At 38.7% G+C, this 15,147-nt stretch overlaps 1 protein-coding gene across 1 annotated transcript in view; it reads left to right on the forward strand.

Moving 5' to 3' along the window:
- DSCAM (DS cell adhesion molecule) overlaps positions 1 to 15,147 on the forward strand; it is a gene marked incomplete at both ends in the record, with an annotated part of 474,219 nt that overhangs the window by 334,429 nt on the left and 124,643 nt on the right. The window lies entirely within an intron of this gene.

Genomic DNA, 15,147 nt, shown 5'->3' on the forward strand with positions numbered 1-15,147 from the left:
GTCAGGTATAATCAGAAGGAAGGATTTGCAAATGCAGATTTTCTTTCGCAGTCTAGATGTATTTGCTTTGTGGGAAACTGGTTTCCTTCACCTTGGATTGTGTTCCTAACTATTAAGATTCAACCTCTGCATCAGCATGTGAACTCCCATCCACATTGTTCATTCAGATATTTTCTTGGTATGTGATTCTTGAACATATCTTAATCTGCCGCTTTTATGTTTCCTAGGAAAAAAAGGAAGTGTCCACTTATGGCCACAACAATTGATTTCTGAGTGTCCTTATGGTATAGATAACTAAAGAAGCATGGCTCCATTTTTAGATAAATCTTATTAGGATCCTGCAGGGTTAAGGAATGAATCGATTTGGTCTGTCAAACCAGGAGCTAATGAAAGAATGAGCTCTTACTGTTGGCCTAATTACTTATGATTAATCTAACCCAATGCAATTTTTTTTTTAACTGTCTCCATCAGGCCACAGAATAATTAGTCTTCACTTTTTGTTTTCTTTTCCATACCGAGTTAGAATACTTGATCATGTAGGAACTGTGTTGTCTGGGCAGTAGGTACATCTTTGTGACATTCATTTTACCTTCTCTATCATTGTTATTCAGTACTTAGCTTCCATCTGGCAAATTCCTGGTAGCCTCTGGGAAAGCAATGTCATGTAACTGTATGAATGTAGGTGAACACACAAGCTACTCCAGAAAGGAGAAATTATTCTTCAGGGAGGGAATAAATGCTATAGTTCCAACTACAGTTCTTCACTTGTGAAATGGTATTTTCCATTAAAATTGTTATCTTGTTTAGAAATGTGCAAACCCTCCTGCTGACTTTGCAAAAGAGTAAGCAACAGTATCCATTAAGAATTTAGATGTTTATGAAAGTTGGCCTCTGTCTGCATTTATCAAAACATTAGAACAGAGCCATCTGTGCAGGTACACGTAGGTCCATCTGATTACTATTATGAAATTGTTTTAGCTGTGGTAGCTGTGAGTCTTCACCCTGACATATTCCCTCGTGCAAGCTGATGTGTTCTCAGGAGATCGAGGAAGTGACCCACCGTGGGCAGGTATTGGCAAAGACATTCTTGTTTAAACTCACTGCTTTTACAGTTGAAACTTCTTCTGCTGAATGCTTCTATACTTACTTTTGCAAAATATCATGTGATGCCATTATGCTGTAAAACTCCAGTGAAATCTCTTTCTCTGTTTGATCTATGTAAGTTAATGGCCTCAGCTACCAATATCTGTGTGTGCACATGTGCATGAACATGTGGACACTCACATAAATGTGTTGTTTGATGCTCATCTAAGAGAAAGAATGCAAAAAGGAACAAAACCCATCCAGATGTGGTCAGACAGTATAGGGTTTTCCTGAATGTACTTATGCTGTTTACTTAGCTGTCATGAAGCTTTCAGAGAGACACATGAAATGATTTATCTTTGGCTGCTCAGATGGAGGTGACTGATTTCAAATCTTTGCAGCAAAAAACAGTTACACATCTAGTTTTTTAGCAGAAAAAAAATGTAGAGCCATGATGGGAATTCTGCCTTCGTTAAACACAATTCTTCTTGTCTGTGTTAAATTCCTGTTAAATTTTTTGCATTAAATTTAATCCCTAAAGATATATTCTCCAAAAAATGCATCCTAAATATTATGTTCTGAAAGCCGTTTCTTCATTCCTAAAGCAGAACCCTGATTTATAAAAATAGTGTGCATACAATTGTCTTTTATGTAATCAGTGGCATGCTGAAGGATGCTTAGCAAAGCAGATGGCTATTTAGGCACTTAAACATATGTTGCTAGGAGTTGGTTTGGGTTTGGGGTTTTGTTGTTGTTTTAAAATTTGGCTTAAACTTTTAAGAAAAAGTATGTGCATGTATATAATGTGCCATACTCTGTAAGTATATGTAATCAAGCTCTAGCAAATGTTGTAAGTGTTTGGAAATGAGTAGTAAAACACCAGTTGATGTCAGTAGTCTGACTTTCAGTCAGCACTGCAAGTTCTCTCAGTTCCGTTTCCTTATTCTGAACTTGTCTTGTATTAGTTAAAATAAACTCCTAAATCATATCATCAATGACCTAACAAGAACATTTTTCTACTAATAGACATGTCATATTGAGAGATAAGTACCTGAGAAACAATCCTGTCATATTGAGAGATAAGTACCTGAGAAACAATCCTGTTCTCTTATTTCCATCTGTTTCCTCACAAAGGGCAAAGGTTTTCAAGGGATCTAATGTCTTTTCTGAAAGTTAGCTGGTATAAACTTCTGACCACAAAACGAGAGAGAGAGACAGAAAACAGAATACTTCAACAGAGCCATTACATAAGTACATTTTGTTGCAACTCTTCAGAGCAGTAGAAAGACCATCTGTTAGAGGGTTATTTTTCCTGACTTTTAATTACTAGTCATTGATTTTGGTAATTGCACACATGTACATACACAATACTGCAGCAGGATTTCACTTCTGTGGTCTTGTCTCAAAACTGGCTTTTAAAATGAGTGCCTATTACTGTAAGTGCTCCATAAGAAAGCAGTGCTCTGCTATTTTTGTCTTACTTTGCAATGCAGCATAACTTGCATTTACAACTGGTACAAGTTGGCTCTTTGCCATGCACTTGGAGCCACAAACTCATACTTTCAGCAAGGAAAATATCCTGCTATCAGATTTTTAAGTGGTGACTTGCCAAGCTGAAATAAGGAAGAACAGACTTTTCGTAAGTGTTGCATATTGTTGTTGAAAATCCAATTACCACTTACTAAATGCCCATCTCTAAGATTTAAATAATAGTTAAGTGAAGTTCCTAGCTTTTAAGGAAAATGGGCATGCACCTAAATGGTGCGGAAGACCGTTGCAGGCGTGCATAGCAACCCTGGGTGCCTTCAGGAATTTTCCTAACTCCATGTAGCCTCTGTGTCTGTTCCCAGACCTATTTCAGGGAACTCACTGGTGGAGAGACAGATGTGAATGAGGACTTCAGAGTTTTGATTGCTTATAGTGATCCTCGCTTTTCTGGATCTACTTTGTTTCAGCATTCCCAGCAGAATAACTCATTGCACAGAGGCATTAACACTATCCCTTTTTGGTCTTGGACCCTTCAGTGTGAAACTAGTAGACCTCCCAAAACACTTAAAGAGGTGTTCAAAAACTGAGAAAGGAGAGAACAACCTGGCCAGAAGGAGTAAGTCTGGCACTATCTACTGTTTAGCTTGGCTAGGATGACTAGGGCTTCTGCTTTGGCTGTGATCTGTTTTTAACCATTGCTATCTAGTTATTTCACCTGTTAAGGTACAGCAGCAGAATAAACCAGCCTCCCTTCTGGAAGAAGGGGCTCAAATGTACAATCCAGTGAGCATGGATGAGCCAGTGGCTTGGCATCTGCTGAGCTGTGGTAGATGTCCATGTGTCTGCCTGGCATGCGGTATATGCAATGTAATTACTCAACAATTAAGGAGGTTGAATTCCCTCCCATTTTCTGTGGGGTAGGCATGTGGATCTGGGCAGTTACCATGGCTTTGCTGATACACAGTGAATTCTTTGGATGTTACAATTAAACTGTGTGTTTATGTGCTTATATACAATATGTATCTATGTGCTTATATACCAATATGTATCCATGCTGTCTTCTGCAGCAGTAAGTTCCTTAGGAACTTCCCAGTAAGTTCCTTAGATCTTGTCCATATTCAAGATTATTTCTGCTTTTGCTGATTATTCTAGCATATTCTAATAGTAACATTACTTAGCTGTATTACTATGAATCTCTCACATGGACATGTTTTCTGGAGCAAGAGTTGAGCAGTTTAATTAAAATTACTTTCAAAAATGGGACACATGAACAGACAGATGAAACCCAAAGCATAAACCTGAAACAAATTTCACTTCAGCTCCTGCGTTTGAATGAGTAAGCTCTGTGTGTGAAATGTAGGAGCTTGAAAGGACTAGGGATTTAACTTAAGGCCATCCAGGGATACTTTTGCCTGGAACACACAGGAGTTAGAGTACTTTTAGAGGATACATCATGTACCTCCATCTTGCTTATACCAAGACAGCTTGACTTACCAGTACATTAACCTGTTTCTCATCCAGTGTGATGTAAGCTAAGCCAGGGAACTGTACATATATGCTGAAATGCGAGTGACCTCAAGGAGTTATAGTTTTACACCAGAGTAACTTGCTTTCATGCCCAGAAAATGGAAAAGGGAGAGTCATACTATATGAAGTGTTATAAACCATCTAACCGGTTCAAGTGTGTGTGTGTGTGTGTGTGTGTGTGTGTGTCTGTGCTCTTTTTTTCGTCTCCCCATAAAGCTAGTGGGGGAGTTTCCCCAAGTACCATTGGATACCTAGGCAGACATATTTGTCATTGTTGAGATAATGATCTGGAGGGGGTTGCTTCTTTAATTCTTGTACTCCAAAGAAGCTTAAGATATGGACTCTGTATCCATTCAGTTTGCATCATTGTATGTTTCAGCAAGATAGTAAGTGAGAGTGAGGACTTTTCAGAGCCTTTGTACAAGTCATGTAATGGTTTTTAAGTCTGGCATGCTCTGTGTGTACCATGTGATGTTTACCCAGAAAAAATTGCCTGTTTGCTTTAAATTGGATTTACTCATACAGCTCCTTTAAAGATCTTTTATTATTTTATTATCTTATTTTTTTTCTTTTCTTTCCTTTTCTTTCTTAATACACTGGAAATCCACTTTTCTGTCCCCGTGGAGGTCAGGGGAGAAAAAAAATCCACATTTGTAAATCCACAGAGGACTTTGTATGGAAAAGGCCAACATGATTAGTCAAAGTATGAGAGTGAACAAATTTTTAACTGTGTGTTTCTCTTGTAGTCATATATATGCAGGCATTCTCTCTGCGTATATACATATATATGCATGCACATACACAAATATAAATAATGAATACAAAAGTAACTTCATAGCACCACTTGACATATTGTTTCCATTGAATATTTTCAGGAGAAATATGTTTATTATTTATGCAATATAATCATATAATCCGTACACTCACTCTATAGAAACAATATGTAAGAGGCAATAGAAAAGTCAGAGATTGACCTTGTGTAGTTATGAAGCAGTTGGACAGGAGACGTATGCTTGGGTCTCCCAAACTGCTCTCCTCCAGTGCCACAAGAGAGAAAGAACCAACAGAAGGCAGTGGTATCTCTCAAAAAAACAGTCTGTTGATTTTGTTTTGCGGGAACATATCCCACCACCCCATTTCTGGAAAAGCTTAGCTAGTGCTTCATGCATCTTTGAACCTCATTCAAAATTTGTGCTTTGGGGGCTGCTGGGAGGATCAGGTCTGCTCACAGTTCCCTGTCTCCCTCCTGTCCTGTTTTAATCTATCTGGAGGACTCAGGCTGATACAGCCTTCATTGGTTGTAGCTTCTGCAAGCAGTCTATTTTCAAATGTGTTCACAGGGATCCAGTCTCGTTCTAATCTCTTTAGACACATCATAGGCAGATTTCCTGAGGACTATGTCTGTGACAGGTTGGGAATTTCATTCACTCTCAGCTATTTTTTTGTGGCTGTTTCTGAATGCAAATATCTCCATGAAAGCATTTTGTGTGCCCAAACACAGCCTTCTGAAAAATTCGAATAAAACAAAAAAAGTCTCTGTGGGATTTTGCTATCCCTAAGGGAGAGGAGTGAAAACAAATTTTGGGGGTCTAAATATATCTCTTTTCAGGAAGCTATAAGCAGTGAAAAGCAGAATTGAGTTTACAGTGAAAGCACAACAGACATTAAACTAAAACCATGGTATGACTAACATCAGGACATCGAACCGTCAAATATATTGGCAAAAATATGATGACAAAAATAGACGATATTTTACCTGGTCAAGAGGATGCCCATTATAACAGCGAGGGGTAGAAACTATTAAACTTATATAAGAAAGCTTCATGTGTCTGAACTGCCTTTAAGACAGTTTGCTTTCTATATGGCACACAGACAAGGATGTAAGAAGTGTGTTTTTCTGTCTTACGGCTTATAGAAGAAAAGGGGGGGGTGGCATTAACTGCAGTGGGTTTGCTGCCTACATGTCTTCAGTTTCATTATCTTAGCTACGTAGACTGATGTACTGTAATTGTTTCCTGGCTACCGTTGGTAGAAGATAGGGTGACAAAGGGTTTTGGAGCACTGCTAGGTTCCTGTTTCTCTCATTGATCTCTATGAGAACAATCATTATGATAATGATTCTAATCCAAGCTTCTGTAATATAACTGAGAAATAAATGCTTCTCAGTTAATATGCCTCAATTAATGGGTCACCCAGTGTAGCTGCAGCAGGTTGCAAGTAAGTAGCTTTCAGGATCTGAGCCCAAATGATTATAGGTTTTCTTTCCCTTTTTAGATGAAATGGATTCATAAGCCTTACTCAAATGAATCTCTCTTGTAGTCATTAATTATAGTATACACATGTTAATGACATCATTATCAGGAGATAACATAATGTCCCAACGACCACGTGTTACAGTTGTTTCCTGTGCAAACAATTGTGCTTGATAACACAGCCTGTCACAAAATGTCAAAAGAAACCACATGGTGTCTTGAAATGATTGTGAAATTATCATGTGTCACAGCTATGCATGTCATAAACAATACCATCATGACTGAATTTTTCATTAGCTTCTTGGGTGAGGGATACTGAAGAGAACAAACAATTTTGAACATCTCAAGTACAGCACATAATGTAGCACTGAATTGTTTAAAGCATACCCTGTGAATGAATTAAAATGCATTAGTCATGAATTGAGGATATGCATAGTATTAGGCAATATTAAGGACCTTGTGAGATTTTTGTTTTTGTTTTTATTACATATAAACAGAAAAGAATTAATTTTTTTAATATTTAGTTCTAATTTAGCACCTCCCTTTTAGCTTGCATGAGGACCAGATAGTAAGATTGTAGGAGAGCTGCCAGCATAACTCTTGCTTTAGCAAATGAAGCTTTGGTCAAGCTAAAGTCAGTGACAAAGCTCCTTTGGCCTTCTACAGCACCAGAATTTCACGCACATGGCCTTTCGAGCTCTAAAAGTATGAGTGATCTCACTTACACGCCTGTAACGAGTTGGTGATGCAGCAACAATTTCAAGCCCATGGTCTGCACGTGGGTTTTGCTGTTGACAGTCACAGGAACAGAGCTGCTCCCATTATCTGAGGCAGCGGGGCCAGCCGGTGTCCCACAGCACTTACCTGCTAAACCTTTCCTGGCTTTGCCTTTGCACAGCCCAGTTCAGTACGGAAGACTGAACTCCTTCTTTTTGTTACCTATGGATTTATGGATTTTGGCTCTTACCATCTTTTAAAGTTTTCCTTCTGAACTATGAAAGTGACAATTTATTGAGCTATATATTTTTGATTTTCCTGTTTTTCTGAACTGAGAAATGTGATTATTCTCCTTCTGGAAGTAAGCTGTGCATAATTGCCAAGAGCTATGGGTTCTCCAGGCACAGAAAGGTTGAACGGTTTTCCCCAGGCTGCACAGGATGCTTGTTACAGGGCTGCCAGGAACTCTCCTTCCCTAAAGCTGCCTCCTCTGTAGGGTTATGTGGGACCTGCTGGTAAACAGCTCCCTAGAAGAGCTGTCAGTATCATCATTCCAGAGCTGTGCTTTTTTTAGTCCACAAGACTGTGTTTTTAGATGCTCCGATGATAACAAATAATACTGCTTTAGTCACGCGGTAATTAGCCACCAGTAACAAGGCAGACGAAGGGTGCTACCCAAACTTTATTTCTCCATCATCTTTCCCTAACCATTGAATTTCACAAAGTATGTGCTCCTGATGCTGATGCGACTTTATATGAAAAATACGTATGAGCCAACCAGCCTCCCTGAAGCAAGTCCAAGATAGCTGACATGCAAATATTTTAGAAAATTTAAAATTGAAAGACTAGTCTCTAAAGCAACACCTTAGTTTACAGTTTTGTACTCCATAGTTCTAGGTCATCCAAAAAGAGAAAGAGGAAACCATCTTAGAGGCTGCTCTTGAATTATGTCTTTCCTTACCAGTAATAATGACATGGGAATTCTTGACAGATGATCTGTTTTTACACTTCCTGAAAGGTTTCAATAAGATTAAGATAATGATTCAGATTCCTTTCTGTTTTCACCTGCTTTGGAGTACCAAATCTTCCAATGTTCCCTACAAAACTAATTATTCAGGTTTATTGTCTTGCAGTTACCAGCTAGCTCAGCCCTGATACATGCAATAAATCACCAGTGACCCTTTTTTCACCTCTTTGCCTCAAAGTCCCATTCTCTGCAAAGGATACCATCTAATTAAAAAACACAACAGGGGCCTGCTCAGGCAGGAGTGTAAACTTAGGGAGGGGGAAAAACTGTGTAACATTATAGGGATTTATTCTGACAAAATGTGAGGCAAGGAACATGAGCTCGGGAGAGAGGTGTAAGAGACTAGTCAGATTTATGAGAGACTGGCAGAGCTGGCAAAAGAAACCAGAAGAGTTACTGGAGCTGCCAGCAACTTTGCAAGCTTTCAGAAGGAAAATCAAAGTATTATTGTTTTTTAGCAGCAGTATTAAAAATGTATTTAACTGACACAGGGCTGAGAAGGCTTTTCCTTTCTTCGGTGCTGCAGATATGATTGCATTTATATTTTTTTTTCACAGTTCACTAGCATTCAGCTTCTTAATGATCTGTTCATTGTGCAACTAGTTCTGGACACTCTGTCTCTTGGTTGATGCTGCTCATACAGAACAACTGAGTCAAGTATACAGCATAAATATAGGAACATTTCAGGAACCACACAACTTAAAGAAGTTTCCAAGTTATCCTTGGAAAACCTTTGTTAAATATGAGTTTGGATCTTTTCTAGATATGTAACTGCCTCAAAGGACAGCAAACATATGCCACATAATATCTGTAGAAATAATTAACTGTCTAGATAGTCACAGCATATTTTTAGGAAGATTTTAATTGCATTCAGCAATTTTACAAAGCAACTTGAACACCTAGAAATAAAGGAAGGAACATAACATCTGTCAAAGAAGGTGGGAAGTAACCCTCTAGGAAACCTTAATTCTACCACAGAAAATAGCGTAAAACGAAAGTATCCTATGTGGCATTCAGCAAGCCTAGCCAAAAGACCAGTCGTCTTTCTTGCTTCATTTCATTTAATATTTTCTAACCAAGTGCATGATCAAAAATAAGGCAGAAATAGAGCTAACATCATTCACTAACTGCATAACCCTGAGCACTGTGTATCCACTGTACTAAAGGAGACCTTATCATTGGGCCGGGGCCAACCACATGAGATTCAACAAGGCTAAGTGTTGGGTCCTGCACTTGGGTCACAACAACCCCATGCAACACTACAGGCTTGGGGAGGAGTGGCTGGAGAGCTGCCTGGCAGAAAAGGACCTGGGGGTGTTGGTTGACAGCCGCATGAACATGAGCCAGCAGTGTGCTCAGGTGGGCAAGAGGGCCAATGGCATCCTGGCTTGTATCAGAAATAGTGTGGCCAGCAGGACCAGGGAGGTGATAGTGCCCCTGTACTTGGCACTGGTGAGGCCCCACCTCAAGTACTGTGTTCAATTTTGGGCCCCTCACTACAAGAAGGACATCGAGGTGCTGGAGCGTGTCCAGAGGAGGGCAACACAGCTGGTGAAGGGTCTGGAGCAGAGGTCTTATGAGGAGCGGCTGAGGGAGCTGGGGTTGTTTAGTTTGGAGAAGAGGAAGCTGAGGGGAGACCTTATTGCTCTCTACAACTACCTGAAAGGAGGTTGTAGCGAGGTGGGGGTCGGTCTCTTCTCCCAAGTAACAAGCGATAGGATGAGAGGAAATGGCCTCAAGGTGCGCCAGGGGAAGTTTAGGTTGGATATTGGGAAAAACTTCTTCACCAAAAGGGCAGTCAGGCACTGGAACAGGCTGCCCAGGGAAGTGGTTGAGTCTCCATCCCTGGAGGTATTTAAAAGACGGGTAGACGTGGTGCTTGAGGACATGGTTTAGTAGTGGACTTGGCAGTGCTAGGTTAATGGTTGGACTCAATGATCTTAAGGGTCTTTTCCAACCTTAACGATTCTATGATTCTGTGATTATCTTGTGGGAAAACAATGTGTAATTAAAGAATGTATCATCAAACATGTTCATAACAAAATAGGAGACTTTGGAAGTTTCAGTTATTTTGTTTACTGAAATTTTGAGTGCTTGAATTTACCATTTAAAATAAGTTTCTTTCTTAATTCATGTAAGATTAATCCAGAGAGGATATCTTACAGTTGTGTATATACTTCAATTCTTGCATATTTTTAAAGTCTGCCACCAGTAGAGCCTGAATACTTAGTCTTCAAAATAGACTGCTGTCATTCAAGTAGCAGGATTCAATACTAATGGAAGGTGGAACAAACTCTTTGAGCCAATTGCTGGATCTGGAGACTTGGACAAAGCAGCCTAGTTGAATAGTCCCCCATTTTCTTCCCTAGGAATTGAGGGAAAAAAAACCTGTTGTCCACAAAATGTCCTGAAGGTGTCCAGTATGATCAATGACCCACTTACTAGAGAGAAAAGAAAATAAATTGGGGTGGAGAAGCAATCTGCTTTTATCACCCTTTTCCTTGCGTAAGTAGTCAAGATGATGTGGGAATCTGGTGGTTTTGTCCCAGTGTAGAGTTGTAGTTGCAGCTGCTTTGACAGTGGCAGCATCTACCGTTTTAGAACATTCATATTCAGTTATTAGTTTGGCTTCATGCTAATATTGTTATAATTTTAATTTATCTTACTAGTAAGGAAAGTGAAAAAGTCATGTGATTTTTCAGCACTTTTCACTGTGAGTTCTCAGAGAAATAATATGGGACAAAGGTGTAGCATTTTTTAACAACAAGAAATTTATGCCAAAATTCAAATAACACCAGATTTTCCATTAGTTAACAGAAAGCAGAAGTGCAAGAGCTTCTCAAGATAAAATCTCAGGATGTTTTTTACAGGATCTTAGGTAATATGATAAATCTTTCATTACAAGCCACTACCAAAAAAAAAAAAAAAGCTGGATTCGAGTAGTTATTTGCAGAGGAGAAGTAGCATGGGTATACAACACTAGATTGTGTCCTGCGCATCAATCATGCAGTCCGTTTTTGGTAAGAAACCTAGAAGCATTCATCCATGGGGAAATTCATCAAAGAAAAAGCTGACTAGAAATTAGTGATGACTTCACTTCACATAAGAGATTTTTTCCTCTGATTCATTAATATCATAACCTTGAGCATTGTATTTTACTTGGTAAAACTATTCTTTCAGTTCCTCATGGAATGAATTAAAGAGGCAGGAATGTATTCCCAGGTGAACACCAGGAAATCCATGTCCCTTAGAGTGAATTTACCTTCATGAATTTGAGTGATTGTACTAGATTTTTTTGGTTGAAAAAAGATTCTGTTTTGAGAATTTACCTAAATTTTCATAATTTTTTTCCTTTTTCTGTCAGAATTTGCATTTTGAAGATTTTTGTAAGCATGTTAGTCTGATTTTTGGACACGTTCAAGACTGTAATATACATTTTTTCTTCTCCTGCTTTCGGTGTTTTATATCACCTCTAACTAGGAGATCTCATTTGGCAAAAGCTCCTGGAGTAAGTGAAGCAATAGTACCAAGTTTTAAAACAAACTGTACTGTTTCTGTGCTTATATCATAGTCTTTCTAAGATAAGTAGCTCTAACTATTGCTTGATAGAAGGGTTCTACAATTAAAAAAAAAGATTTATCTAATTGGTTAAGCCATTAGTCATGTGTCTAATTAGTCAGGTCACGCAAGGAATTGAAGAGCCTGTGAAGATGATAATAGAAAGCAGTGTCTTTTGCCTCTTGGACAGTATTTGAAATCTGTCTGGATTTATGGTGAATGAAGTAACATTACTGACTAAAAAGTGTTTGGTGTTCTGAATCCAGTTTCATTAACAGAGACAGATTAACAAGAAGGGAAGCTTGCACAGCAGCTGATGGCTCTTGCATTTGTTTATGAATAAAATAAACAGAAGAGTTCCATGCCATAGGGAAATGGTAATTATGAATGATGGCTTGCTGAAAATTATGATTTCATTTCTCTATATAATTTCCAATGTTTTTGTGGACAGAAAAATAAAATGTTAGATATTTGCACAGACAACAATTGAAAATAAATGTCTAGAAATATTCAGAAGGTTCCATCCATTGGGTCCCCACCAGTAGATTTCACACATAAATTATTGCCCAGGAACTAGGCTCTGAGGGACTAGACCAGCCATGGCTGACTATAAATCCTCCCAGATGTCTCAGGAAGATGGTAGTAAAAGCTGAACCAGGAGCAGTGGAGCTCAGAGCTTGATCCCACCCATGGTGTCAAACCACAGGCACACTCAGGGTCCTCAGCTTCATCACAGTGGGCTGGGAAATCCTGACACCCCTATTTCAGCCAGAGTTTTCACCATTTTCAGATTATCTGTTGTGGAACCAAGGAGATGTAGGGCATCCTACTTTCACAGCTGGGAATGTGAAAGCCCTGATCTCTCCTCTCCAAGCCTGAGCCATCCACCCAGTCTTCTGGGCAGCACTGCACTATAACCAAGGACCAACAAACCCTTTCTTTCTGTGTAGTCATGAAAAGTGAGAGGGTGTCCGAAGAAATAGTGGTTAGATGTGATGCAGAGAAACGAATTTCAAAGCCTTGCTTGGCCATTCTTATATCTTGATGTCCTTACAGCCAAGTTGTAAGCTATAGTGGGATGAATATTTCTCAGTCTGTTATAGGAAATATTTCATTTTGCAAATAAAATCATATATTAACTGAAGTAATTGAAGATGACGAACTAATAGTTTTAGTTTGTCTTGTCTTACTTTGTGTTGTTGACCTTACCCAAGCCTGTATCTACAGTGAAATGTTTGTCATGCTAGAAAAACAGAAAACGGGGAGGAAGAGGCTGAGGCAATTAGATGCAAGGTTGTGTCCTCAAATAGGCAGTGATCATTGACTATATTGCTTACTCTGAGCGTTTGTAGTCTCTTTTTCTCATCTTTTGACCAGTAATTGAATGCTGAGCTAATAAACCGTTTTCATAAAATCCTTTTGTCAAAGAGACTACATTCTCATAAAAAGTTTGGGGTCAAAGAAATTAGCTGTTCTCTGACAAAAAAATGACAGTCCAAAGTCCCAACAGGAATGGTTCTGAAAAGCTTCATACCAACTTACAAGAAACTCTCAAATGAATCATAGAAAAACCAAGACCACCCTACTAAAAGCTGAAGATAAAACCTGACCTTCCTGTGTATGTGACTAATAAGGTTGTTATATACTGCATAAACCCACAATATTCCATTGTAAGTGATTATTCCTTTTATAATGGAATATAATTTAAAAAAAAATAAAAACAAAACCCAGAATCACCGGATCAGCACTTCAAATTCCTCGATTTCCTAAAGCCAAACTCTTTGTATGAAGATAATTTAATAATTTAGGTAGCAAGTTTAGATATAAGTACAGATTGTATGTGTGTGTGTGTGTGTGTGTTTTCAGGATGTGATTTAAAAAGAAACATTTGACAATCTGCTTAAAAAAAAAAATCAAACAAGTATTTTCATATTGCCCCTGTAACTAGCTGCTTCATTTATCATATTCAACATCCATTGTATACAGTATATCAAACCATTCTTAGAAGCATGACTTCCATCTTACTTTGCTGATGGTTACATTGTCACCACTGCCATTTTGGCCTCTGCTTTTGGGTGTTCATTCTGTATGTGGAAGAGGGAATTGGAGTTCCTATTCATTTGAAACGCAATTTAAAGGAAAAAAATGAACCAAGTCCTTTGAACTCCTTATAACACTCATGCTGTGGAGAGGTACTGTGGAGGAAAGAGACCTGCAGCCATGTGCCATGTGCTTTGTTCCTGAGATGAATGGCTATAATTTACTCCTGCCTGAAACACTAGTATTTACGATGCCTTTCCTTGGCCAAGGGGTAAAAACGGTCTCCAGAGAAATAGAAAAAAATTTTTAAGAGTGTATTGAAAAGACAAATCCACAGGACAGCTGAAGGTCAAGGGAAGAAGACGATGAGGGTTGCTTTGTCTTCTTTTCCAGGTAATGAAATAATTCTCCTTATTTGACTCCACGGAAAACTTTTTTTTGCTCTCTTATTCACTTACACACACATGCATGTGCACACAAGCAAGCACAAACACACACACGCCTTGACCCCAGTTATATAGGAGGACCCCAGTTATATAGCAGGACACTGTCAACATCAGGAACAGTAGTATAAAATTTGGCTTTAAAACTCCTTTTCAGCTGTTCTGCAGCTTACAGCTAGATGAGCATATTGGCTGCTTTGAATAAGCCAAAATAACCATAACCCTTTTTCAGATTAGGGTCCGCTTTCTCTGGCCTTAGGCATTTGGGTACTGGAGTCAAATTGTCAGCCAGTGCTTTTGTCTGGAAGCTTTATTAATTGTTCAGTGTAATAGTCCCAAAATACTCAGTGGAAAGGCCTAGTCTTTAGTTTGATAAAACCCTGCAACGACATGACAGTAATGAATGTAAAAGGCACAAAAAAAAATCCCCGCGGGGGTCCTAATTTTAGACTTAATCAAGGTAAATGTGAATTTTCCTTTCTGATTTTCTGCTGTAAGAGCCACTGCTTATTTATGGGTAAACGTAACTCACAGAAGTATTATACTGAATATCTTTACTTTATACATATTGTGTTTATCTAAGCCCTCTTTGCTTTTCTTTACTAGTATTTCCCTCCTTCCATATTAAAAAAAAATAAGTACACAAGTTACCTATCGTTTTTTCCTAGACTGTGCAGCCTTTAAGATGGTTCCCCATTCTTCTAGAAATGTTCTCCTTTTACTGTCCAACTCGAGAGACCTGTTTTCCCTGGAGAAGCTGCTTGCATGCTGACCAGCCAAAATAAAAAATAGACCTCATAGTGGAAAACAGAAGATAGAATAGATTAGGAATAAAGTTTGTTGTTTTTCAGCAGCAAGCAGAGCTAATACTCCACAGATGGTCAGACCATTCCCAAACCATCCCCAAATGGTCTCTCTGACAAGGAGCAAATATTAGACTTTTGACTGGTGAAAACCGGATTGATGTCCATTAAAATAAATGTCTTCAGAGCTTTCTTTTAGGATCTTATTC

The sequence above is a fragment of the Platalea leucorodia genome (genome assembly GCF_965183815.1).
Source record: "Platalea leucorodia genome assembly, chromosome: 2".
Taxonomy (NCBI): domain Eukaryota; kingdom Metazoa; phylum Chordata; class Aves; order Pelecaniformes; family Threskiornithidae; genus Platalea; species Platalea leucorodia.